General features: G+C 38.8%; 1 protein-coding gene across 1 annotated transcript in view; it reads left to right on the top strand.

The window, feature by feature from the left end:
• Positions 1 to 25,075, top strand: part of ilrun (inflammation and lipid regulator with UBA-like and NBR1-like domains) — a 217,843-nt gene that overhangs the window by 83,820 nt on the left and 108,948 nt on the right. The gene's annotated exons all lie outside the window — the stretch shown is intronic.

Below are 25,075 nucleotides of genomic sequence, written 5' to 3'. Positions count from 1 at the left end.
GTCACTTGACAGAAAGCTAATCTGCAACAACTTAATAATGAATTAGTTATTTTTCAAGCAAAAATGTAACATTGTGGACATTTGATTTAAGATACTCTTCTTTAAGATAAATGTTAGTAAACAGGAAATTATTAAACTTTGTACTGATGGTCAAAAAACAAGTAATTTGTCACTTTAAAATTGTGATAAGCTTTTTAAACTATATTTTATAGACAAGACAAGTAAATCAATTCTTCAAGAAAGAAAAAACAACAACCAGTAGATAAATTGATCATGAAAGTTATTGTTAGCTGTAGTCTTATAAGAGTCTTATAATAGTTACTTATTTAAGTAATCAGTAGGGGTGATGATATCACAAACATGTACTTAGTTATATGTATCTGTTACCAAATACTGCAGGACTAGATTATCAATACTGACACCAAAACATTTTATTATTCAAAACTGTAAGGTACAGGTGAGCTAAGTGTTGTGATTTATGATATGACTGCACCAAATAAAGTTTTCTCTTTACTTTTCTCTGTTAATACATTATTCAGATGCATGTTAAAACAGAAGACACATATTTATGGTGTTGCGTCTTTGAACTTATGAGTGCACCCAACAGCAACATTGAAGTGAATAGTGCAAGCACTATAAGAATTCATGTATGAAGAAAATGATTCAGTGATCCTTCTCTACTTCACTTCAGTCTCCCTCCCTCTTGTATTCAGAAGATGTTTCTGAATCTTGACAGGGTGCAAAACCTAAACTGATAGTGGAAATACAGTTTTTCCTTCTTGGTCTATTACCTTCTTGCATTAGACTACATTTCACCAGTGGCATGCCGAATAATATGTACACATGTCAATTTCCCAGATAATTTGAAAGTGGAAATAGTGTAACTGTGACTTTTCCAATCCTATTTATTTGTTATTTTGACTATTTACACAAATAAATTGGGTTATGACATGATATAAATTTGTTTATACTGGCCACTGCCATATGGGCTGTCACACATGATCTGTGTTTAAAATATGATTTGAATCAGAAACTGTGAGCGTTCCTCCTAACAGAAGAACTATGATGACAGACTTTACGTGTGAGGTCTGGTTTATACTGCCCTCACTACTCACCAAACACTTACACATTACTTTTATTTGAAAGAAGTATTCTTAAAAATAAGTCACATCTAGACTCTGTAAGTCTCTACAACATGAAGACACAGAACTGCTGGATTAATGTAAATATAAAATATAAAATAATCAATACCGTGCAAAACTTCAACTGTACAAAGTAATTTTGAATTGAAATCAATAGATCTACATTCTAACCAAGCAGAACAAAATACTTGTTATTAGTATTTGGATCTGAAGTATGTGGAGAGAGAAGAAGGGGGGTTTGGAGCTGCTACTGCAAATATATAAATAATAATGATGCTTAGGCAATAAAAGTGTTTTTTTTAAACCCACTTTTTGCTAGATAGCAATAAAGTGTTTTGTACGACAAAGAACAAAGGTGCTCTTTTGTAAAATTCAGAGGACCAAAGAGAGCTCAGTCACTGTGCTGTGGATGTACGTCCCTTTATTTTAGTGGGCACATAGGCAGCTGTGGACCAGAACCCCTATGTTTCAATCAGAGTGTTTTCTGTCTGGTAGTGTCATGACAAAGAAAAAAAAAAAGATCACAAATACATGTGCAATTAAGTTGAATTGATGAACAAACACATAACCATTAACCCTGTAAAGCAGTAAAAGCTTTAACCACTTAACACACGCCTGTTTTTTATGCTGTTAGCCTAAACAACATGCCCAAGTTGTGAGCAGCACAGATCCCACATAGTTTGAGACTCAGATATGTGTCTGGTATCATTGGAAAGGAAACTCTCAGGATTCTTGTAAAAGTGTCTGTGTGATTCTGTGACTTACTGACAAAGAGTGGCAGAGGTTACAATGATGGGGTTGTTTACTCGCCCATAGGTTTGCCTTTACAATGACATGTGTACAGACATTCAGGGACCTCTCAGCAGGATATAGACACAATGAGGCCACAGCCACAGGTCTTGGCTTCATGCAGTCCAAATTTGGAGTCAAAAGACCAAAAGATGAATTTTTCAGTATTATTTTTCAACAGGTATGTCCATGCGTTTTCCTCAGGTCCTTTTTGGAGACTCCGAATGGACACTTGGTTACCAAAGCTGTATAACCGCAATCAAACACCTATAACTTCACATCCCCTTTGCCTACAATCAAAATCTTGGTCTCTAATGAAAGCTGACGCCGTATTATTATTATTATTATTAATATTATTATTATTATTATTATTACATATAACCATATTTTTTTGTTTGGCCATATCTATCTATCTATCTATCTGTTTATTTTGGTATAAGTCATATGTCAAGTCGAAGAAGAACCAACCGTGTACCAAAATGCCGAGTGTGTAATGATATATGGTTCAACTCTTTTACGCACAGGGCGCACGCCGGTTACGCTTGGAGTTTGTTTATGGACAGCCAAACTTAATAGCTTAGTGTCATACACCGTTGGAAACCTCAGACTATTGGCTAAAAGGTTATCAACTTCATTTCACCGAATATTTCCATAGGCTAGAACAGCAGTCAATCAAAGCCATGTCGTCATTGTTGTCGGTCACATGTCCTCATTGGCTTTGGAGACATGTACTGCCTAATCCTAGACACCGATTGGCTTGTGTGTGGTGTCGTCAGAAGCAGAAGAGGCTCACGGTCTTAAACATCTAGTCACGTGTACTCTGAGATGGACGTGCAGGTCAGGAAATGACGTAAACGGGCTGTATATGGTTTGTTATTTGTGTTATTACGTTACGTGTTGGACTAAATACATGTTGACATATTGAGGAAAGTATTTCGGTTTTATGGAAACGGATTTCATATTTCACAAGAATGGATACTTGGCGAGCTGTACAGAAAGTGCTGAGTCATAAGATGATCGTTGTGGATAAAGGGAAGACTTTGAAGGTATGTAGCATTATAGCTTTTCTTACTTAGCTCAGGGGCTAGCCGAGCTAATCGCTATTACTATTACGGCTGTGAGCAACCATATAAGTCGTGAGTGGTCTTGAATGAATCAGGACAATCTAAGCTTTCCAACGATGTACGGCATGAATATATATGTTTAAGGGTTGGTGTTTAAAACATTCAGAAGAACTTGTGGCTACCTCCTAACATCCGTCCCGTTCCGTAGACGGAACAGCGTGCGTTAAGTGGTTAATTAAAAGCAAAACAACTTAAAACAACTCTACTTAACATGAATTGAAACCTATCAGTATAATAATTGAATCTATAAAGCCACAATAGCCTAAATGATATTTTATTGATTCCTTTTATTCCATTGTTCATTTTATTTGTGTCATTTTGTTGCTTCTTTTATTTCCAATTCCCAACCAGGGATCAATACAATTTACCTATATTCCCTCTCAGGCTGCTCTCCACAGATGCTGACATTGAAGAAATGTATCTTACCTTCCTTTCACTACATTTAGATTGGCACTTCATTAAAGCAAATCTCATACTTTTCCCATCTGAAAACAGTTTTGTGACAAAAAACAGAAATCACCATATTTTCACCACCTATATTTTAAAGAAATGTGCATATTTTAGAGTAACTCAGGTATATTTTTTGATAGTTTTTATATTATTCATAGCATTTGGAAATGGCAGGTAAACACAATATTACACCTACAGTACAATGCAATTGCAATCTTATACAGTATCTTACCTTTTGATCAGTTTGTGTTGTACAGTTTTAGTTGTGTGTGTGTGTGTGTGTGTGTGTGTGTGTGTGTGTGTGTGTGTGTGTGTGTGTGTGTGCAGGGCGGTGTGTGGGTGTATCTAAAATTGTATCATAGTTTTAAATGAACACATTTCCAACAAAGTTTCAGCAAAAGTTTTTAATATATGCAGCAGTAAAGTTGGACTCATTGCAAGGCGTCACAGTCATCAACTGTTCATTATATTATGTGCACCACCACTGCTGAGATGACTGCTGTTACATCACAGTAAAAACATTACAAAACGCAGGAAAGAAAAATGCAATTAGTTTGATGTGTTGCCTTGGGCCAGCTGTGAGGAGTAAATGTGCAACACTAACATGTAAACATAATTAAACTGCAGTAACATTGAATCATCTTTTTTGAAGGAGTCATGTCAACATGTTCTCAGTTGCAGGAAGAGACGGTTTCACTTGCTGTAATTATAAATATTCAGAGCTGCCACACTGTGACTGTTGACCATGAGTTTAGATTATCACTGGGGAAAACATCATGTAGTGGTGTAGAGACCATAGTCTGTTTGGTAACAAACACACAAAGTCCCTGCAAAAGCATATTCATATCCTGCAGGCAGTGAAGAACACTTGTAACCGTTATGCAGCAGTGACTTTATTTCTTGAACTGATGACTTAAAAGACTAAACTAAATCACATCATGAAGCTTCTAGCACACACAATAGACCACATTGATATCCTGTTTTGATGAAGAGTCATCCATTGACAAGATTGACAGGAAATGAATTGCCTATTTTGATTATTGATTCATCGTGTTAGGCTTTTTATATAAGGAAAAAAGCAAAAATTCTCTTGTTCCAGTTCTAGATCAAATGACTGATCATGCAATAGAGAAAATAATCCACACATTCATTAATAATAATAATAATAATGATAATAATCTTTAGTTGCAGCCCTAATCATTTTCTTCAAGTGTTTAGGTTTAATCTGATTCACATAAAAACATTACCAAACATCAACTAGGTTAGATCTATTGGCATGCTTTTATTTTTTGTTAAGACACATGTTGGAAAAGACAAACTGTAGAACACAGATTATCAGATGGTCACAGATTTGAACGCACAGAAAGAAAAAAAAATCCCCCTGTGTGTTTCATCCTGTGTTTTCTGCCTCTCTCTCCTTTCAGGAGGATGGGAAAAGGCTTTACACAATTAAACATATCTGTATAGGGTCATACTCAAGAGGTTGCACTTTCACTATCTGCAGTTGCTATGGCAACCCATTCTCTTTGCAAGTCTCTGGTGAGCCATTCACACACAGGAGCAGAGAGACAATCCCCATCATGACCAAAAGAGGGCGCTCACTTCTTTCAGTGAACAAACAGTACATGCAGCGAGGTTTTAAAAGAGAATGACACGCTGTTGAAAAAATCTTTTGAATTATTCATAAAACCATTGACATTCTAGCAAACATTTGTCATAAGGAACCCCCTTTATTTGATTTTGACACTGTATAGTACTTCTATCTACTCTGTACTGTACCACACATATTTCTTGTCTGTTTATTTTTGAAGAGGGATCTGTCCTTTGTTGTCCTTCTTGAGGTTTTATTCCAGTTTTTCTCTTTCTGAATCCAGCAGATATAATTGTGCGCTGTACAGATTGTAAAGCCCTCTAAGGCAAATTTGTGGTTTTGGGCCATATTTTGGGCCATATTGATAAAATTATTAAATAATCATTAAATAATTAGTTTTCTTTCTCTCTCTCTCTCTCTCTCTCTCTCTCTCTCTCTCTCTCTCTCTCTCTCTCTCTCTTTAATGCTTTTTTTCTCTCCTACTTTTTTAATTGAGTGTAGTGTAAATTGGAGAGTGCCTTGTTCAAGCCTCTGTGAGGGTTTTTTGCACCTCTCTATCACATTTCTGGCTGGACTACAGTTGTTCGTGATTGACTGACTGACTGACTGACTGACTGAGTAATGAAGTTACACAGTGATGAAGTTTCATGGTCTAACTTCATTAGTCACCTCGGCTGAGTGTCTCCACTTCCTATATCTGTTGTTTCATATTAAAAGCCCTCTATTGTGCCATACGTTGCCCAGCTATATAGCAGGTTTTGACGTAGTCTTGTTTCTTTGCATATAAATTAGTATCTTTTGCACATAAGAACCAAAAATTAAATCAAATCATGCTTTGGATTGCAGTGTGGGCCTGCACCTGCACTCACTCACTGCACAATGAAACCATTTCCTTTTTTTTGTAAGACATGTCAAAGCACACAATTTATGTGTAGTAAAGTTTGTGATACCAGAGGATTTGCTAATTAGCAGGTATTTGTAAGACTAGTTGAACTAGATAAACAGGGCTGGTGGCTGGACTTCTGAGCAGGCCATGGCATTCAGATGAAACTGCTTATCAAGCCCGTGGGGCCAGCCAATGTAGGTTATTCAAAGCAGATTCAGTATAGATAAAAAGCCTGTTTAAGCAGCTGGGGATCTGCTCTTTTCTTGACTGATGGTTGGATTGAAAGGTAGTTTAAAAAGTTTAGTACATTAAGTCAAGGTTAGATAACGGTGTCACCTGTCTGATGACTCAGTAGATGTATGACAGCACTGCCTGATACCTACTGCAGGGCTTAATGAAAGGCTAAAACATCATTTAACATTAATGCTAGGCTACTGTGTGTGTATATATACATATGCCAGTTATGTGGCAGTTAATGTGAACTCTGCCTTTCACAATAACTGCCATACAACAATTAGCATAATCACATGCTTTCCCATTCATGCTAAATGCATAAATGCTACTAACTAAACACACATTTCTTTGTGTATGCATATATAAATAAAACAGTTTCACCTATATTTACAAAGGATTAGTAATTAAAGATCCCTTCCAGACATATTTTAAGACATAAAAATACTTTGCATGGAATAATCATTTGTGTCTGCTTTAGGTGAAATTACACTCTTCTCCTTCTCATTGAAATTCAGGAAACTATATGAATATGTAAATATTTTTAATTTTTCAAAGTAAAAATAGAGGACATAAGACATAAGATGTATCCACTAAAAAGTCAGTTTTCCATTCAAAGTACTTTGCAAAAGTTTTAGGCACTAAAAGTTACTAAAGTGAGGGTGCTCACAAAATAATGATATTAATAGCTTTTAGCCATTAGTTAACTTCAAACTAAATTCAGTAGAAAGAAAAAAAATCTTAATGAAATTAATATTTGATGTGAGCTTTGCCTTTAAAACAGGAACAATTCTCCCCAGCACACCTGCACCAATATTTCAAGGTACTTGGCAAGTAGGTTGTTCCAGCGCCTTGGAGAACTTGCCAGAGTTCTTCTGTAGATTTAGGAGTCTCAGCTGCTTCTGTCTCTTCTTGTAATCCCAGACTGGCGCAATGATGTTGAGATCAAGGCTCTGTGGGGGCTATACCATCTGTTGCAGGACTCTTTTTTTTTTTTCTTGTCGGTAAGTTCTGTATGACTCTGGCTGTATGTTTGGGGACATTGTTACTGCAGAATAAATTTGGGACCAATCTGACACCTCCCTGATGATGCTACATAATGGATAAGCCTAAAACTTTTGCACAGTACTGTATGTGCACTGGAGGCTTCAAGTTTCCACAACTGGCTCCAAACTAGTTGTGATGTCACAAAATCGTACTCGTATAGGTAACACCTTAAACTGAGATTTACATAGAGAAACCTCTTCAACTGATTAACGTGATAACAAACTATGTCCATACATCATTCTGCACTGTGATGCTCAGATATCCAGTTGACAATTATCAAAACATATTGAGAGTAAAGAGGTTTATTATTGTAAAATTGCAATGTTGGTACTTATGCTACAACTTGAAATGCTGAGGCTTCCTGTTTCCATAGTTAAAGCTATGGCTTTTAACAGTTGCTAGCAACAAGGTGAGAATTTTCATATTACTAAAATCTTAACCAAGTAAGATATTTATGATGTTTTATTGGTAAACTAGTGATTCAAAACACTTGTTCGAGACTATCTAATAAGAACCTTGGAAGGAATTCACACATAATATTGGATTTATAAATAGTCTGTGCACGCTACATCCAAGGTCACTGTTTGGAGTGAGATTTGTTTTCACGTCTTGGAATATTATATCCTTAGTTCAAATCCAGATTGTGATTGTGACATGGACACAGTATCTTGCAAGCAGTCATAGCCAGACCTTGACTATAGCTAAAGTAAATGAGCAGGGAGATGGGGCTAGAGTGCTATCTCTTAATATAGCAATTCCTGTGAAGATGTATGACACACAACCAAAGGCTACGCAGCGGCTGAGGTTTATTTAATTGAAGACTGCAAAGATATTGGCAACATTAACCTTTCAAGCACCTTTTGTCTCCAGGTAAATATGCACGTTAATGACTAAATAAGCAGGAGATTGTGTTGTTCTGCCCAAGGCCAGAATAGATTGTGCTTGGCTTCACACATAAGAGAAGCTTGTTGTGTTTTTCTGGGGTGAAAGTGACATTGCCCTCTCTTTCTACATATGGTAGCCTTTACTAAAAGGTATTAGCAAGCATTTATCATCTAAAATCAGTTGTGTCTTACATAAGGAATTGCACAAAGTCAATATTTGTATTGAATTGTGTGGAAAAAGACATTTAAAGATGGATAGTCATCTTTCTTGTCAATCAGGAAATATACTTTAGATGTGTAATTATCAAACACAAATGGAATATTACATAAATTAATTTGTGTCTCACCATATTAAATACAAAGTCTGGCACATCAGTGACCCCTAAACTTCCCCAAATGAGACCACAGACCCCATCTGATGGGATTTTTTCTTTTATTACAGAAAATGTATGAAGCTCATAATCAAAATAGTCATACACTTTGTCACTGTGTTACTTATTGATGCAATTATAGTGAAAAATAAATGATTCTCCTTTTTGCTGGGGACCTAAATCCCCCTCAAGGACTCCTGGGGATTTCCGAACCACCGGCTAACAGTGTATACTTATTAGGGTTTGTTGCACTTCTCACACGGTAAACCATTTCAAACATTTAAGTATGTTAAATGTCATAACCACCAGGGGCTGCTGTCATGCCAGTTACGACCGGACCAAACTCATATTTCTAGTGACATTCAGCAATCCAAAAATACATGTATGTGATAATTAAAAAAAGATGTATGGGTGTATAAACTATATTGTTGAAATATGAAAACAGTTTTCTCCATTATCAATGATACAGGCTGATAGACTGAGATGTGTTCCTCCCATGTCTGTGCATCATGGATGACACCAGATTCATGCTTGACACTGGACAGATGTCTGTCACAATAAAGCAGGTAACTGTCTCGCTCAATTTGCTTTAATTTAATTTTAGGGTCACTTTAAGATCTTGACAGACCCTACAGCAATGTTGTGAAACTCAAATGACACACAAGGCACAAAAGTGGAATCCATATACTGCACTTAATTGTCCTTTTGTGATTTTGTACCTATTGCAGCATTCTTAGCTTCGACCTTTTTATCCAAACCATCTCCAATATATTGCTATCCTATTGTAGGCAGAAATTATACAGATAGCTGTCATGAGTATATAATTATTTTTATTTTCCAGTTGGTATTTTATTGGCCATATGGCATGCAAAATAAGCTGATACAAAATTAGTCTGTTTGTTCTATAAATAAATCAAGAAACAACGCGACAGGGAAGCACAGACCCCCTGCACTGAAATGATCTAAAAATAATCCATTTCATGGTTTTCATGAATGAGCTTTAAGGGTAAATCCTTTTTCCTACATTTTCTACCCTGAGCTTCATTTGATAACGTTATCCTATCACTTTATGACAGCAATAAAATCTCTCTCCTAGTAGTAACATTTTTTATTATTCACAAAATGATGTCCTAACTCAGATGAACACAGTAATGTAATATGGTCACTCTCAGTGTTTGTGAGTAGAGATTAAATATATGTCTATGTGCACACACAATTGCACTGTAGCCAGTCTTATATATAAAAGGAGTTCAAAGGTTACACCTGTGACAACTGTCAGCCAGCCAGCACTTCAAAAACTAAATCACACACATGGAGCATATGGCCAATCTGTCTGTCCCGGCTGGCCTGTTTCATCTTTGTAAAATATTGCTTCAAATAGGCAGTGACAAACTGACTCATTTCTATGACTTCCCAACTTGTGGGTGTGTTAGACAGTCAGAGGCTCAATTTTATATAATCAAATGTCAGAGAATAGTCAGTGTACCCCCAGAGTTCAATATTGGATGACACAGACCCTGATGAAAAGCTGTGAGACACAAACATCAGATTTCATTCCAACTATAAGATTATGTATGTGCTACTGAAGGACCTCCATGACTTCTTTGGTTGCTCCTTCTTTCTCATTGTCAGTGTTATTCTGTATTAGAAAGCTTTTAGAGCAGCTCTTTGTCTGTTCATTTTAACTTTTGGTCAGGGATGCAAGCAGGGAAGCTTACCTGAAATGAGCAAGTGGACAAAACTATAAAAACCAGTCAATCCTATAAGCAAAGGGTCATTGTCAATCAGACAAATGCTGCAGGAAAAGCTGCCTATAATGAACGCCATCAATACATAGAAAATCTTAGGACCTCAGAATTAAAATTTTGAATAATTCCCATTATGTATCCATGAAATGAGAGACGTCTGGGGGCAGGTGATTATGCCTCTGTGGTTAGTCGTTTTCACTGGGATTTTTACTACTGTCTGGAATTAACATGGCTTAAATTCTCTCCGCCCCATAGCTAATTGAAACAAGTAATCTCCAGAGTTTGCCTTGCACGGAGGGATGGGGACGACTCAGCGGCGTAACATGTTATCCTCAGAGCAGACACGTTCAACAAGACCGTCTTGCAGTGCATTGCAGCAGAAAGTAAAGCAGGAATGGGTCTCCTGGTGGAAATAACTTCTGTATCCATTCTCCACAGTTAAATAATTCACTTATTATGCTAACCATGCTAAACAGAAATAGAACACTGTTTTGAGGAGCTGACAGATGGAAGAGAGCTGGTGCTTTGTGGGGGTAATAAAGAGATGTAAAACACTCTGTTCAATAATGTGCACAAGTTATCTCTGTGATTTCTTTGCATGACTTATACGTAGGATCCCCTGACAGCTCACAAGACTGTCAGTCTAGTCGTGTAGCTGGAATTTGCTGCAGCAGAGGTGGGGATGAATATTCAGAAGCTCAGCTGCCTCGAAGGCCCACAGAGACATGACACACACCCCTCCAAGCCCCCCCCCCTCTCTCTCTGTAAGCCCCCCCACACACACACACCCCCCGCCACTTTCCCTTGATGTGGTGGAGTCAGTCCAACACTCCACAGGTGTGACCCACTCAGACCTGTGAAAGCCTCCACACACCACTAGGGCCTGTGGTCAGGAAGGCAGAAAGAGCAGCTGTGCATATACAGGAAGCAAAGACAGAGATATCACCATGAGCCATCTTTAATGGACATCATAGGAAATGAATCAATCCATCTCTCTCCATGACTGGTTGAGCTGATATCACAGTTAAACTGATAGATGAGGAAGTTCTTTGTCTCCCCACAAGACACTTTGTAGACTTTTGAAGGTTAATAGCCCAGAAATGGGTTCATCAATCGCATTAAAGTCTGAAATAATAACACTCCATGCTTAGTTTAAAACTAATTTCTTGCTTTTTTTGCCTGATAATGTTGGACATATACACATGCCTTGGACATGATCTCACATACTCTGCTGCAGAATGTGGCTGCTGTCAGTCATTGAGAGAGACACACACACACACACACACACACACATACACACACACACAGAGCATCTAGATTGAGTTTTAGCACTCAATGATTGGACTTGATATGTTCGTCATGGTCTACGCACAGCATCCCGAGCGCTTTGAGACTCAGCATACTGCATAGGCTGCGCAACAGCACCTGTAACGCCTGAGTCGACCCAGAAGCCTCATAGCTGAAATAGCCATATCCTCTGGTGGCACCGTGGAAATTGAACTGATTGCGCGCTATCACGTTGCAGATAATCTGATAGTCACGGAATAGCATTAGACTGGACATCAGAATATTAATTGGATGAGTTGCAATTGTTGCTTCGTGTCATACCTGTCTGAATGATCTGGCAGCTCATTTTCACTGACAAATACAGTCATTAACTACCTTAAATAGTGAGATATGAAAAAACAAAAACAACAGAAATACCCCCACGTGTTTAATTAGACTTTACTGTCAGTAACAAAACGGTAGGCAGTATTATTTATTACTTTACATAGAAAAATGAATGAAAACCCGTCACTGAAGTCTGCTGAGGAAAGACAGCAGGCGGTCAAAACGACATTAAGATTTAACGAATGGAAGTACAGGCTTTGTGTCACATTTTGACTATGGAGGCGCTGACATACATGTATATATGACATACCGGTAGTATGCTATTACATGCTGTAATCTGGCATTCACACCTTTCCCTCCCTTTCGTTGATGGTGCATTTCTACCCTGATAAAGGCGGTGTGCCGCGATGCGTTTAACATCAATCACATCCAGAGCATGAGGCGCATATAGTCTTTCGTCTATCAGCTGGAAAGTGCTCTCGCCTCGGATGTGGGATCTCCGCTCTGTTATTAAAAATCTGATCCCCTCTCCACAGGAGCTGCATTAGTGAATGGTCCTATTGGACGTGTCATTTATTTCCCATTCGCACACAGCCTAAAGTTGGGACTTGAGACTTTCAGCACCACTTTTCCGTGGACAGCGCTCGCAATGATTTTGGAGATCGACGAAGCCTCGAAATGTATGTGGATTCCTCTTGGATATTACTCAGAAACAATGTTTAGATTTTGATTTAGATTTTTTTTTTTTTTTTTTGAAAAGCCAGAATTGCTTAGGAAACCCCCCCTTCACGTATTGATAGATCCAACAAGACACGATTTTTGCTTTGGATATGGGTCACTTCTTATAAAAGGATTCTTCGTGGGCAGGAGAAAGGGGTAAGTACAGCTACCCAAGCTGCAAAAAATGGGTCATATACGGCAATCAAATATTTAAAAAAAAAACGTCGTGATATAAATTGAAAGAATACCCACAATTTGGATGCATGTACGCAAAAACATGGCTATTTCTTTGCAAATTGCATGCTCAAGCGCTGTGTAATTCTTCAATAAATCAATGGCTCATAGTGTCGTTACTGTTCCGAAAAGTAGACATCTCTATTGCATGTAACAAGGAGTGCAACGCCCAGGACTGTAGGTGCATTGATTGTTTTTACGCGTTAAGGCGCAGCGTTTTGTGTGGAGCTCTGTGCCGTGCTGCGCTGCAGAGGCGCCTGAAGTCTCACAAAATATGAAAAAGAATGACTCAGTCTCAAAACTGATGGAGCTGCAGGGTTTTAATGTAATTATTGTTAAAGCTTTGAAAGCACACAGTCGAACAAACCACTGAGAATTATTTTCTTCAACACATAACAATCGAGTTTGACTCTGAGTGCCAGTAACAGGATGCAAACAGCCGTTTCCTCATCCCCAGCTTTCCCAGATTGACCTCATCTCTGCTTCTCTCTCTCTTCTTGTCTCCCTCTCAGCCCCGAAACAAGTTGAGTCACGTAGGGACGTACCCTGGCTGGGCTGTGTTTTGTGAGTGTGTGTTAGGGTGGGGAGTTGGGGGGTATAGGGGAAGGCGAGAGGGGGGTGGTGCTGGTGGACAAACGGTGTGTGGACCATCGATTGTCAGTCAGTGTGCTGTGCAGATGTGCTACCTCCTGGCAGTAGAAGCGAGATTGGAGACAGTGGTAGAACTGCTGATGTGAGACTGCTACTGTAGACCCCAGAGCAAACTTTAATAGGTTACTTAGGCATGCATGGTTGTTACTTCAAGGCCATTATTTTGTTGACAGGGGTGTATATTACACTTAATTTGCATGTACACGGGTTGTCAGTGTACATATAAAACAAGGCTGGAGGTAAGCAAGGACACCTGACACACACTCAAAAAACATGGCTTCTATACTATTACTTGTTACTAATACTGCTCGGGCTTCTCCCTCAGGCCTTTTTGTGAGGCCAGCGATTAGCTTTGTGTTATCATAGTCTCATAGCTTCAGTTCATGGTGGGGGGCTGGTATGACTGCAGCCAAATTGTCTGCATTCCCTCTGAACTTGCAGGCAAGAGAAATGTTCCTTATATCAGTGGGTAATTATCTAAAGAGTCTGACTCAGCAAAAGATAGATTTTTAATTCAATCTTGTCCAGCCTCCAAGCTCCCATGAGATAGATTTTATGTCTTACGTTGGGTTATTCTTGTTGGCATGTTCTTCACAACTGCAGTGACTGATAGCCTACCTGGATCTAGCTACAAAGTGTGCTTAAGCATCTCCCCCAGAGAGAGATTGAGAGGAATACTCTGTGTGTAGATTGTAGCTGGCTGAGAGGCACAGGGCTTATTCAAACAGCCTTAGATTTACTTTTCCCAGCTTTGCCTGGCTTATCTTGTCCTTCGAGTTAGTTTAGCAAGTGCAGACTCAGCGTAAGACCCCTGGTTTGCCTGCTGCTAAGTTCTCTTTAATATGTCATGGGCCAGAGTGTAAGCAGCTATGAAGAGATACTAGCGTAGCCTCATTCTGTGTTAAATAATACACGATAGCAGCATACTGTAGATTAGCCTGCCTGGTGAAAAGAAATGCTTCTATACATTTCATTCCGTTGGCAAAGGGTTCATATAATGAACACATCACATTCACTTGATGGAAATCACGATGATCAAAGTGATTGAAATCATTCCAAGAGAGGGGGGGAGGCATGATCCTGTTCTCTGGTTTGCAGAAAAAGACTCTCCACTATCCATATCTTTTACTGTAGCTGCAGCGTGGATCCAAGAGCAAGACTGCAATAAACAAACGTGTGCAGTGTTTCCCAAAACAGACTGGTGGTTGAATTCCCGGTAGACCACCGACGTTCCCTTTACAAAGGATTGTGCTGGAAATGGGAAATGTGCGTGTGCAGCGTATAGAGCCCAGGTTCCAGCTTCTCTCTCCTCCCGGCAGACGCCATCTGCTCAGTGGGGAGGTTTTCCAAACAATTCCATAGTAAAGACAGGGGGAATGAGAAACATGGCTACACTACAAACACAGCATGCTCCCTCTTTTTTTATATTCAGTATATTAAAAAAAAGAAAACAATACATGTCAATTAATGTGGAAGAAAAAAGAAGAAGAAAAGAAGCAAATACCTAAAGATATACATGACTAAATGCCTGCACTAGTTCACATCTTCATATTTCATTTTGCATAGGTACACACACACACACACACACAGACACACACACACACACACACACACACACACATATCTGAGCAGGTGGATATGTGATATTATGTATATAAATTACATCAATATATAGGAGTCAGTGAAAACCTATATACTAATACTATATACGTTCACTGAGAGGATTGATGGATTGAAATTAAATGTTTGTCCTTGTAACATAATATCACATGTACACAGGCACTATTATTTTCTTGTTGATGTTATACTATTTTGTTTTCTTGCATTAGGTTGTAAATTTAGAAACAACATAAGAGGTATAAATTAGACCTTCAAATAGCATTTTAATGTCGGCAATACATCTTTTGAAGTAAATTGCAACAAAATACTGCCTTCCGTTGACTAGTATGAATTTCATACATAACACGGATTTGGCCCTTTTTATTTTCCTGACATATCGTTAATTCTGAAATAGTGTGGAAAAATGATTGGATTTCAAATTATTAACAATGGAGAGAAGGAAAAAAAACAAAACAACAAAAAGATCCAGAAGAGTGATGTTGTGCATTTCCTGAGTCATCATACTCACAGATTCTTCCTAGGGCAGCGTTGTGTGAAATGGAGTGTGAAATGAGTGCACTTAACATCCCTGCAGTGGATTATACACATTATCTTACACTAGGGTTCAAGAGCATCTTGCCTCTTGCCTATGAATCTGTCATCAAGTTACATTCACCTTTACCAGGGTCCATTTAATGTTCCCTGTGTGCTTGCGTCAATTTGTTGAATCAAACCATGCATACACCATGTAGTTTTACATCTACTAATAACTTTTTTCTTTAACTGACTCAGAGGGTTTGCATGATTGCATCGTATGTTGTCCATCACCAAAAAAGTACTTAAATAGACTTAAACTGTCCAAACTTTCTTTGCACGTTTTCCATGATTGAAAACTGCAGAGAGAGTAAAATAATTTGAAAACATAATTTTAGACCGCAGATATGCTTTTAACATCAATGGGAGGAATACATGATGTATAAACACCTCTTTTCATTTTGTTGTTTGTGATGTATTTTCTTATCTGTTTTGAGTAAGTGGCAGAATACATGAGGAATCAAGATTTTTGCAATGCAGCTATAGTGGACATTTTACCCTTTTAATTGTCAGAACTGGGCTTTGTATCAAAATCAGAAAACGACTGATGAGATGGGAAAAGTCATGTAGGAAAACCATGTGAGATTTTGTATCCCTTGGTGTAAAAGAGCAGCAGCTTTTACTATAGGTCTGCAGTGCTCAATAACCATACAGGGAGCAATGGGCCTGCATCATAGAGCGGAAATAGATATCACTTTTTTGACTAAGAGTGTCCTCAACAGACCACTGTGCACTGGTGGAAAAATACTGCATTTTGAGTAAAAGGGACAGCCAAGATCAGAGATACAACCAACTGCACACAAACGAGCGTGATAGCTAGTTGTATTGATAAGTTTAATCAACAACCACCTGGGTCTTCTTCTGGGCATTGTCTGGGAGACCACAGCTGTCGTAAACCATTAACTGCAGTAGAAGAAGATGAGACAGGTGTATGGAAAGTGGGCAAACACACAGGAAAGAACACTATTTCATCATAAAGTTAATAACCGAATGCCTTGACCACACTGTTGATATTTCATACTATATATCACAAATTTTACCTTTGAACCTGCAATTTTCCCTGGGAAAAGAAAAGTAAACAAACTGTAAAAACAACACATTCATATTATTACCTTTCAAGCTGATATGGTGAACTTGTTAGCCTACAGCTGGTCATTTTTCACATGCAGCAGATGTGGAGCAACATTAGCATTCATTTGGAGTTGTGTTTCTGGCCACCATGTGAATATAAGTCCAATATTCACTCTGCTGTTTGCTCTGCTTTAAGTCTCCACCAGAAATATCAGACTCTTAAGCTGCCAACTGCTCCACTATGTTCACCAGCTAGTTCCTAACTTTGTCTGTGTGTTTGGTGCTGGGCAGGAAGTGTACAGTAGTGATGCTATGCTCAAAGCAGACTATACTCAACACAGTATTGTCCTTTTCAAAGCAAATATATTTTGGCAAGATGAAGGTGTTTGAATGCTTCACCACACCAAAAATGACCACCAAAAATTAGGCTTCATCAGAGAGTTATCGCGCTAGTTTTGGATACAGGGTGTGTGTTGCAATCTGCCACAGTATTTAAAGGGAACCTATTATACTAATTTCTAGCTCCAATCTGGTGCTCCACTAAAGTAGCTCTGTATGATTTACAGTTAAAAAACAAAGAAGCCCCTCCTTATTTATCGTATAAAGGCTCTTTATGCAGCCCCTCAGTTCAACCTGTATCTTTTAACAGGCAGTTTCAGCTCCTGTCTGTTAAAGGCCCTCTCTCGATGACCCCACTGTCCTGATTGGCCAGCTCTTAAGAAGCCTGCGGAGGAGCAGCTATATCAGAGTTGTACTGTTAATACTGATGAAAACATTTCCTGCTTTATTGCTTTACATTAAAAGCATTTACATTACTAATTAATGGGAGACTTTTATTGTGAAGAATTTACAGGAAATTAAGATAAGATAAGAAGTACTTTATTAATCCCTTCTCACAAAAACAGCCAACATACAGCAAGGAAACATACAGACTCAGGCAGTACAAGTTAAGTGCAAAGCATCACAGCAACAATAGTCAAACAATCCATAATACTCAACCGTCGACAGCAATATTCATTAAAAAACCTCACTACGCCAGGTCTAAAGGAGCTTCTAAATCTTTCTGTAGAGTACCTTGGCATCACTAATCTGGCACTAAAGGAGCTCTTCAGTTCACTAAAAACACCAAACAATGGCTGGTCCTTATTGTGCAGGATGCTACCTCTCTTCTCCGTGACCACCTCTAGTGAGCCAGGAGGCAAACCAATGATGGATCCTCCCTTTCTTGTTGTAAACTTGTTGATCCTATTTCTGTCCTCTGACTTCAATCCCTACCCCCAGCAGACAACAGCATAAAAAAGCACACTAGCTAAAATACTTTGATAAAATACATTTAAAAGTGACCTGCTGATATCAAATGACAGAAGCTTCCTGAGTAAGAACAGCCTGGACTGGGCCTTTGTAAAAATGGCTCGGATGTTCTCTTTCTAGTTCAGCCTGTTATCCACAAGGACGCCGAGATACTTGTAGTAGGGGACCACCTCAACAGCCACATCATTGATGAGTACAGGAGCCACTGGTGTCTTTTTCTTTCTAAAATCAATGATAAGTTATTTTATCTTATTTAGATTTAACATTAGGTGTTTTTTATCACACCACTTGACAAAGCTGTTGATTTCCTTTAAGTAGGATAAATGGTTGTCACTCGTGATGCAACCAACAAGTGCAGAGTTGTCAGAAAATTTCAGTAAGTGGCAGTTAGAGACCAAACTTGACCTCCAGTCCGAGGTATACAGGGTGAATAAAAAGGGTGACAACTCTGTACCCTGTGGTGCTCCAGTATTGGTTAAAATAGTGTTGGATACCAGGTCACCTATTTTAACCAACTGAGGTCTAGATGTGAGGTATTCCATTACCCATGCAATTTATTTTCCAATCCTGCAGTTTCTTAAAATATGTGGCTGAATTGTATTAAAAGCATTTGAGAAATCGAAAAATAAGATTCTCGCAGATGCACCGGCTGACTCCAAGTGGCTATAGACTCTGTGTAGCATATAAAGTAGAGCATCATCCACACCAACACCCATCCTATATGTAAACTGGAGTGGATCCTGGTATGCAGAGGACCACTCTTTCAAAACATTTCATGATCTGGGAAGTCAGGGCTATGGGCCTAAAATCATTAAGGTCAAGAGCATTTTCTTTTTTTTAGGCACTGGCACAATACATGAGGTTTTCCAACTCACTTGGATCTTAGACTGGGTGAGAGAGAGAGAGAAAATAAACTGTAAAATATCATAGAGTTGTTCTGCACATACTTTAAGGGTACATGGAGAGACCCCATCTGGGCTAGAAGCCTTATTTGTTCTGAGCCTCCTCAGCTGGGAGCAGACCTCATCAGATGTAACTGTTATTGGGGGACTGAGATTAACATCACACCCCCTTAGAGAGATAGTGGAGCAAGCTCCTTAATGTTCAGCAGTGAAGTCATGTTTTGTCAAACCTAGCAAAAAAATTAAACATGTTTCTCAATAAATTAGCAGAGCTTTGTTAGTGGCACTTAAAACTAGAAGACACAACAATACATGGAGACATGTGGAGCTCTTTGCTCAGCGGATCAGTTAGAAATAAAGTAGGGAGGGATAGTACAAGCAGAAACAGTCACAGTGATGATGTTTAATGAAGAGCTGCAGCGCCAGCACACCTCCAACAGGTAAACTACTTATTTTACTTAGCCCTGCTGTGTAATGGAAAAAACACTCACAGTGTGCCAAGTCAACTCAAGTCATGGCCCAGTGTGACTACACCCAAAGCAGTTGAAAAATGACATAATGTTAGTGGAGCAGTACAGTGAACTTGTGTGCTATGCATGGAACAGATGACAATATAAAGAAATCTGTCATAAACTGACGTTGGCTCGGACTGAAAGTTTAAAAAAAAGTTATTTTTGCTCACAGAGATGACTTCTACATACATTCAACTCATTACACACATTACACATGGCCATGTTTAATATGAACATCTAACATTGTAACATTGACTTAAAATAAGAAAAAGGATATTATGTCCCCTTTAAAAACAGAGCTGTAGACTCTTTAACAGTAATTAACCGTAACGAAAACTGCCTGCTGTGCCAAAACCAAAACAGAGAGCTGAAAGACACTAAAAGGCTGAAGGGGAACTGCAAAGTCAATTTGCCATGACTTGTATAGTATTCATTAAAATACAAAATAGATGATTATAAATACTGAAAACGTAACAAGTAAACTGATCAGCCATGACTTGTATCATCAAGAGAGTTCTTCTTATGTTCCAAGTTTTAATATGAATGGAGGTAGAAGCTCATTAAGCTAGTAGGTCTGGAAACAAATGAGCAAACATACATAAAATCAAATAAATGAATAAATAAAATAAATCATATCACTGATATTACCTTTACCTACCCTCTGTTTTCCTCAAAGTGCCTCCAAACCACCACCTCTCCTCCTCTTCCCCCTCCTGCCCCTCCCGCCACGCATAAAAAGCACATTAACATATAGACATTTGCAGTTCGAAGACAACATACTGTATATTAACAGGCAGCACCTGAATGTCAATTTCTTAACATGAAATTATGGCTGCCATAAAAGAGAACTGCAGACTCTTCTGTTGAGCTTATTTCCCCTGTCTTTTCCACCCAAAAAGTGACAGTTACAATGATGCCAGAGATGAGAGCCTGGGTTGAGAATAAGAGCTGTGACAGCACCGATGTAACCGGTAACTGCTGCCTCCTATTTTACAAACTTCACCTGTGATTTATTTTCCTGCTATTCATGGACGGTTGTGTAATGTTTGCAGATTTCAGTGCTTCTCCTGTGTTGCACCTGCATAATGAAATAATAGGAAAAGAAGCTGCTGTCACGTAGGAGCTATTCATATTTAGATGTTCTGTATCTCTCCTCTTCACCACCTTTTACAACACAGCACAACCAAGGTGCTTTTAGTAATATAAAAAAAAAATGTTCTTCAGCTCTTTCCACCTCTTAATGTGGGTGTAACCGGACAGAGGCTAGAGTCCACCGTGATCACGCTGCACTGCACTCTACATATCTCATGAATATTTTTACTCACTTCTCCTGGAAACCTCTTGTGAGATGAGCATCTGTAGAGACAGTTTATGCATTTTCTTTTTTTTTCAGTTTTGCAAATGAATCCAAGAATTTACTATTACTATGTTGCTATGTTACACACATTCTATTACTATATTTACCAGATACTAAATGTATTAACTTATTCAGAGTTTATGTTTATTATTAATGCTGTTATAGTTGAGTTTCAGTGCTCCTGTTTTACAATCAACCAGCACAAAAACATGATTATTGTGTATCTAAAATCATTTTGTGATTTAACAAAAGCATGATCAAATTTATGATGCCTTACAGAGTAACAAGCAGAGTAGTAAGTACTTGCAAATAGCTAAGTTAAAAGTAGTGTTGAACTGTTTTGTGTTGCACCGTCAACCACACCCAACAGTGTTGTCATGGTGTACTGACAGACACTGGAGAAAGGTGACAAGTCAAAACACTAGGGGGCCGTAAAAAAGCTCTTCAGCTGATGTCAAGTTACTTGTTAAACCTCCAATTATTGGTTTTTTGGCCATTTGGGGGCAACAACTAACAAACACAACCTGGACACCAACTTATAAAATTGATACAATGAACATGTTAGCACAGAGTGGCTAATTTATGCATTGAATAGAGCAACATGAGCATTTAGTTGGAGTTGTGTTTTCTGGCCATGAATCAAATATTCACTCACCTTTTTGCTCTTATCCGGTGCCACTGAGTGCTCCACTATATTCCCTAGCTAGCTGCTAACTTTATCTGGCTGCTGTTTGGTGCTGTTATTAACATCTTTCCTGGTGATGCTGGAAACAACACTGAAATCACTGAGACTAAACCACAATCATAAAGTTGCAGGCTGAACAACTAAAACAATGTTGCTAAAAACCTTTTAAGAGGTGACGAGATTGTAGAGTCAGTACAAGCGACTCCTTTCTTGTAAGATTGTTTGATCTGTTACTAATATAAGAATACTGTCTAGAGCAGCTTCAGGGATATTTTGCGTAAGTGCATGTAGCATATTAAAGGAAAACCTGAATACTTGAGTAGACACAACACTTGTGACGAACATCGTTCCCAACTTTGACATCTCAAACACAACATTGGAACATGCAGTGGGTAAAGATAGCCACAATAGGAGGCAAGCTCTCCAGGCCTAACATAGTTAATCTCACTAACTAGCTTTCTACAAGTACTGATTACAGGGACACTTGTGCATCAACCAGAAAATTGGTGAGTTTCTAGAAACCAGAAAAACACTGTCTTCACCCATTTTTTCCCATCATGCTGAAGTGAAAACAACAAACTGGTTGATTACCACCACAGCCTACAAGTTGGATGCATGAATCTTATATCCACTAAATTATGTCTGTAATCACCAACCACACGCACCACTTACCTTAAATCCCAGTATCTTAGAAAATAACAAATGGGTTTTTGCAGTCAGGTAAATGAGGGACAAAACAAACCAAACCTTTCATGCAACATAATCTTGTGGATCATAGATTAATGATGAAGATGATGCGAATCATGCTGTGGCCTTTACAGCCAGCAGATCTACCCAAATGAACAACTCCAGTATGGAAGATTCTATCTATCTCCATTATTATCATCAAAACATGAAGTGAGGAGTAGTTTTTCCCTCCATTGGGCTCCCAGAGACTTGGAGAATCTTTCATTTATCAACCAGTGTATTTGAAACAGTACCACAACATTAGTTTTTTTGTCACAAATCCATATGGTTTCAATTCTTCTCTTATACTCTAAAATGTTGTCTTTGTTCAAGTTGTTGCAGTCACGGACACAATAGGATCAATTCAAGTGAGAATCACGTCCCCAAAGATTGGTGTTGAAAGGGCCTTGTGCATGCACAGGTGTCAGGATGTCTGTGGTGCAATGAAACATGTCCAAAATGTTCTTCCTGGATGATGGGCATAAGTCTCAGTTATATGGTATATATTCCACTTTTTGAACTCTACTTGTAACTATCCATTAGACACACTTGCTTGTTGAGTGGATTTCAGGTCAGCTGGTTATAGTAATTTATCACAAAGCCTTGCAGATGCACTACTTTAAGCAGACCTGCTGCTTTGTTGTTCCACTCCCAATTGGGACTGCATGAAAAAAAAGCAGTTTTAATGATATTAGATTAGGGTTTAAATTTGTAATAACGACTCCCTCTATTGCATACAAGATTTCTATGCAGCCATCACTTATCAGCACAGGTGTTGATGAAGTGGGTACAATTATTGGATTAGATATCAGCATTACAAATGGATGCCTTGGCCATTACCTGGGGACAGCTCCAGTTCTCACTGTCACACTCTGCCGACTGGGAAGAAGGTGCTTGATACAAAAAAAAAAGAAGAAGAAAAGTCTCTGCTCAGGAATAGACTGGCCTTGCTATGATGAGATTAGTGTGGTGCAGGTTCTGGAGAATCGACAGAACATGAAAAAAGCTTTATACCTGCTATATGGTTGGTGTGGTGTGTTGGCCCAGAATTGGTGTCTGTGAGCACTGAGGCAAAGTTTGAATCCTCTCATGTCCTGTGGAGATTCATTTAACTTTGCAACGGCTGATTAAACTGTCTTTCCTTCTTTTTAACAAGGCATGACAGGATGACAGTTTGACAGCGAAACAAACCTGTTTTATTTTGAATCTGCAGTGTACAATTCACAACTACCATTTGCATCGGTATTATTAAAGTGAATTGCAGAACTTTGCTGATTGCTGATGGCAAACTGGCATACCCCTGTTCATGTGATATTATATCTCAATTTGCAATTTCAGCACCACGATTCAGATTTGCAAATGAATGTGTAAGTGTTTGAACACAACTTTCGTCTTTTTAGTTAATTTTTAATGCATGGAAGAGTGATTAAAGACGCAAGGAAGGTATGTAGAGAGAAGGCGGGGAGAGAGGAACAAGCAGCGATATTACTGTAGTATTTTCACATCATAGCAAATACAAAGGGGCATGAGCAGAGTTATCACCACTCACACATGTAAATATTTGCTAAATCTGCGTGCTATTGCATTAATCCTCAACATATGGGTATTATTAACAGGGGTTTCCTAAAATAAAATCAAAAACCTATATCTCCTCTGACCAACTGTTGCGCATGCACACATAAAAGACAGAATATGATTTAAGTTCTGTGAATATCTGTCTCAACCACATCCACCTACACTTTGCACGCAGAGCACAAAAGCATATGTACATGGTGTTGAAATGCACACACACACACACACACACACACACAGACACACACACACACAAAATGATACACGCTCAGGGAGATAGACATTTATTACAGCGCACCGCACGTGACGTATAACATATATCTACAAACATGCAAATCACAAATGCACGCATAGCTAAGGGGGCGGATGCAAAGAGAGTGAGTCCATGAGCTGTATGAGAGCACTGCTGAGATCCCTCTAGCCCACCGTGGGTGTTTTGTCTTTCCCCCTGAGGGATGCTCGTTGTTTTGCGGAGGCAGGTTCAGCTCTAGGATTAATGAAAAGCTCCATCTTAGTCATGAAAAGAGCATTTTCACAATCTATTTAACATCATGCATACCAAAGGCTCACATTAGGCACTGTTGATTTATGTTCGCCTACAGCAGTGTTTTCTGATGCATTCATCGCCACTGCTGTGATCTTCTGTGGGTAGGCTACCCCCCTCCAGTCGTGCCCATTGAGTCTCTTGCATTTCTCATGTTCAGTGTCAGAAAACTCATTCTTCAGCACTGAGATGAAATATGGTACACAACTGGAAGTCTGAGGGAGTTATTGAAGAAATAAGTGTAATAAAGCATCCTAGGATTTACTTTTCTTTATCGGATTTTTTCCATCTGGTGATGATTGTCCACAGAAACAGAGGATTCAGTTGCACAGAGCATGGTATTTGCCAATTTAGTCAAACCTTTATAAGTCAAACACAGCACTCTTAGCTTTCGGTGAGTGGTGCCAGGTCACAGGATTGTAATGCAGGATGTTTCTATCTCTGTGGCCAGGCTGACCCAACAGAGAATAAAGTGGTATAATAGGCTGCAGTGGAAAAGCTTGCAGGAGTGCATTCCATGAGTGCTCAATGTTATTTCAGCAGTTGCTTCTGGTAAATTATTTAGTGCAAATGGTTGTAATTACACAGTGACTACAGCAAGGGCGATTAGGTTGTGGCATGTCTGGATCATCGTAGGGATCGCAGAACAACGTGATGAACTCAAAGGCATTCCAGGAACAACTGCACGCTCCCACCTCAGTCTTCTCCACCGCCCTCCTCCCT

Source organism: Scomber japonicus, chromosome 3 (assembly GCF_027409825.1).
Source record: "Scomber japonicus isolate fScoJap1 chromosome 3, fScoJap1.pri, whole genome shotgun sequence".
Lineage (NCBI taxonomy): Eukaryota > Metazoa > Chordata > Actinopteri > Scombriformes > Scombridae > Scomber > Scomber japonicus.
Note: the sequence above shows the minus strand (reverse complement) of the source record. Positions and strands in the feature narration are given on the sequence as shown.